The sequence below is a fragment of the Gavialis gangeticus genome, unplaced genomic scaffold (assembly GCF_001723915.1).
Source record: "Gavialis gangeticus isolate Ggan-Ray unplaced genomic scaffold, GavGan_comp1, whole genome shotgun sequence".
NCBI lineage: Eukaryota > Metazoa > Chordata > Crocodylia > Gavialidae > Gavialis > Gavialis gangeticus.
The window spans coordinates 92,302,968-92,307,058 of NW_017729033.1; the positions used below are offsets into that span (position 1 = coordinate 92,302,968).

Below are 4,091 nucleotides of genomic sequence, written 5' to 3' on the forward strand. Positions count from 1 at the left end.
CATCCAGCTGGTAAGTCTGTTGTGGTGGGCAGAGGAGAGAGGAAGGGAAGGGAAGTGGTGGGTGGGGGGACAGATTAACACCTCCACAGCGAGGGAGGGATTGGGGATGGGGCTGAGTCAAGCTGCACAGCCAGGGCGGGGGGAGGACAACTTGGGGAGGGAGGCTCCTGCCACTGCGTGCTGCTGATCTGGGGGGGGGCAAGGGAGCAGGTGTGTGCTCCTGTATGTGCAAAGGGTGGGCTGAGCCAGGCTGCACTGCAGGAGGCTAGCCTCAGCCGCCTGCCACTGGGCGGCACTTAGTGGGGCAGGTGGAGCCAGGGCTGTGCTCCTGGCAGCCAGCCCCAGCTGCAGCCCAGAGCACAGCCCTGGCTCTGCCTGCCCTACAGAGTGCAGTGGAGCAGGGGCTATGGGAGGGCTGCAGCCACCCTAAAATTCCCCATAGCCCCTGCCCCTGCCCCACCCTGATCCGGGTGCACACGCCCATCACCGTGCCCTGCCACTGCTCACCCAGCTGGGGTGAAGCCACAGCATGTCTGGGAGGCACAGGGAGGCTGCGCGAGCGGCAGGAGGGCATAGACCCCATTCCCAGCGTCTTCCGCTGCCTGTCTGGAGTGCAGCCCAGCTCAGCCTACCCCACAAATATCTGGGAGCACACTCCCGCTCCCATGCCCTCACAGACCAGCGGCACGTGGTGGGGTGCAGTGGCAGGAGCCCCACTCCCCGGCACCCCGCACACCCCCACCCTGGCTGAGCAGCTTGACCCAGCCCCAAACCCAATCCCTGCCTCACTATGGGGGTGTTGATCTGCCCCCATCCATTCCCCTTCCCTCCCTACTCTGCCCACCACAGCAGACTTACCAGCTAGAGGCAGCTGTGTCCATTGTGGTGAGGACTGCTGCCTGTTCAGTCTATGGTTAAATTTCTGAATCGGTGCCAAATATTTGGATCCGAACTGGCCAAATCGAATCAGGACAGTGATTCAAATCACCAAATTGAATCACCGTCCCTCTGAATCAGCTGAATCCGAAGTGAATATTTGCCACTCCGCACAGGCCTACTTAGAAGCTTATATTTATTTTCTATACAAAGTCTTTGCACTACTGTTCCTATCTGTTTTCATCATTTATTATTTTATTTGTTTATCATTTAACTGCTGCCAAAAGCAGCATATGCTTAGTAATGGAAAACAACTATGAAGTTGATTAAACAAAGCCAACACAGAGCATAACTCTAAAATACATACATGGTCCATACTGGGCAAACATGCTGATTTTTTTAAAAATTTTGTTTCAAGGGCCAAATCAGTTCTGAATGCTATTGGTCAAAGCCAAATAGCAAAGTTCCAAGTTTCGACTCAACAGACCTCAATCATTCAAGTCTGTGTGGCTCTACCATTGGGCAAGTAGCCCCACTCCCAGACCCTTCAGTCTGTGGCTTTGGATGCTCCCCAAATCCAGGCAGGCATCCTACGTGCAAGTCTCAAGCCTGGAGGCCTTGGAGTTTGAATGCCCTTAACGTTGCTTACTCTTAGTCAAAAGGCCAAGGAGCAAATATCTCAGGGAAAGCAAAAACTCAGTCCCAAAGTACCACAAAATCAGGGAAGCATGCAGGTATTAGTCTGCCCAGAGTGCAAGGGTAGGCTTCACTCTACACTTGATCAGCTGAGAGGATCATGGGATCTCTTACACCAAGTAAAGTTTTACTGTTTTTTGAAATTTCATGTCTTGGGACAACTCAGCCAAATCAGTTCTGAATTCTTCTGACCGAGCAGAGCTCATTCATTCAGGTCTGTGTGCTGCTACCATCAGCAAGTATTCTACCTCCCAGACTCATCAGGCTGGGGCTTCAGATACTCCCAAATCCATGGCAGACACCCCAAGTCCAAGCTCGAAGCCTGGAGGTCTTGGAGTTTAGATACCCCCTAGTCTTGCCTGCCTTTAAAAAGGAACACACCTTTTTTTTTAAATTTACATGTACCAGGTCAAATTAGCCAGATCAGCTCCAAATCCTTTGAATCATTCAAAAACCATATGTGGCCCTACTACAAGCAAGTATCCCCCACCCCAGACTTCTCAGCTGGTTGCCCTGCACCTCATCTTCATCAAAAAAAATTGAAGATTCCAGGATCTGTGACAATAGCATGCAGTTCCAGTCATGAGTGAGGGGCTAATTAGCACGTGGATCGTTTGTGGGTGGTGGGGGCTATATGGAGTACATACACAAACTGAGCAATGCTGAACTATAGGGTCACCATTGCTTGAAATGCTGTTGTTTCTGCTGAGGCCCAGCCCAATCAACAATATGTAAACCATGATATTTTTGGCTTTGGACTACTATCAAGCACAGTGGCAGGAAAATACCATGACCAAAGTAGTGAAATTAAAATGGCACTCTGTAGTGGAGGGTGCACCCTTGTCTGCTTGTAGACAGGATTCCCTACAGTTAGCTTCCTGCTGGCTAGCTTCCAGTAGGAGGATCTCAGCTAAATGCCAACTTTATGGAAATGGGAGATTCCTCTCTACCTTGCTCCTGCAGCAATATGGCTGAGGGCAAGTGAAACCTGGGGGCATCCAAACTCCAAGGCTCCGGGCTTGGGCCTGGACGTAGGAAGCCTGCCAAAAGATTTGGAAGCATCCGAAATCCCTGGCTGAAAAGTCTGGGGTGGAGGATACTTGCTAGTAGTAGGGCTACATATGGTTCTTGAACGATTCAAAGGATTTGGAATTGACCTTGGTATGACCAAGTATAGTAGAGTGAGGCTGTCCCTTGCACTCTGGACAGGCTGACCCCTGTGAGTTTCCCCAAATGCAGGAAACTCAGCTGCACAATTGTGTGTCAATGGAAGACTGCTTTCTTGCTTCCCCTTGGCAAGCGAGACAAGGGGTTAATCACACCGCAGGGTCCCTACGCCCTGTGTTTGCATGTAGGATGTCTGTGACAGATTTGGGAAGTATCTGAAGCCCCAGACTGATTGGTCTGAGAAGGAGGATACTTGCCCAGAGGTACAGCCACACAGACTTGAATGACTGAGCTCTGCTCAGTCAAAACTTGGAACTTGACTATTAGGTTTTGCCAAACAGAATTTGGAACTGATTTGGCCCTTGAAAGGGGGAAAAAAAGGTTGTTTACTTCACAGCCTTCTGGAGACAAGGAGACAGGGGGGTTTAAACCCCACGGCCTTTCATACAGGATGCCTGCCTGGATTTCGGGAGTATGCAAAGCTCCAGACAGATGGGTCTGGGATGGAAAATATTTGCCCAGTGGTAGAGGTACGCAGACTTGACAACTGAGCCATGTTCAGTCAAATTTTGGAACTTGACTATTGGGCTTTGCCCAACAGAATTTGGACCTTATGTGGCCTTGAAAAATTTGAGAACTTTGTACTAATATAAGTAAATACAAAAGTGCTGCTTAAAGGTATGCTTATGGAGTGCCTGTGCTAAAACTTGCAGCAGTTTCAAAAAAAGGTATGATGCATCATTTCTTCATGAATTACGTCTATTGGTACTATATGCAAATTACCACAGGTCCGTTTATTTTGAGGTCAGCATTTTCAAATTTGCTTCTCACTTCCATGTGCTCAGGAAGAGCAGGGTCTGACAGCAAGGAGGGGGGAAGGGGTTAGGGTTAGGGAAGAGGGCAAGATGCCTCGGATTTATTTTCCCTGCTGTAGCAGTGGGAGGGGGATAACTTCAAAGCAAACCTCCAATAATTAGATTCTATTCCTGGAAAATTGTAACAAATTTATGAATTTTCCACATAGAAAGTGCAATTATTGGGGTGGGGTCATCTTATACTCGAGTAGATGCATAGCATAAGCAGTTTTAAACAGCAGGCTTACTTCATCATGAGATAACATAAGTTATATCAGATGCATCATCCACTGTGCACGAAAGCTTCTTTTATGTATTGATTTAGTTAGTCTACAAGGTGCAAATTCACCCTTCCTTTTACCTTACTGAAGACCAATAAGGCTATATACCTTTCTCTTCTCTAACTGAATCACAGTTTTGTTTCAATTAAATCTTTCATCTTTCCACAACTACTTCCCTTTAAAAAAAATACTCTTGTTTGTAATGGGGGGGGGGGGG

The 4,091-nt window shown here is 48.4% G+C and overlaps 1 protein-coding gene across 1 annotated transcript in view; it reads right to left on the reverse strand.

The window, feature by feature from the left end:
* Positions 1-4,091, reverse strand: part of BMPR1B (bone morphogenetic protein receptor type 1B) — a 541,891-nt gene that overhangs the window by 42,215 nt on the left and 495,585 nt on the right. The window lies entirely within an intron of this gene.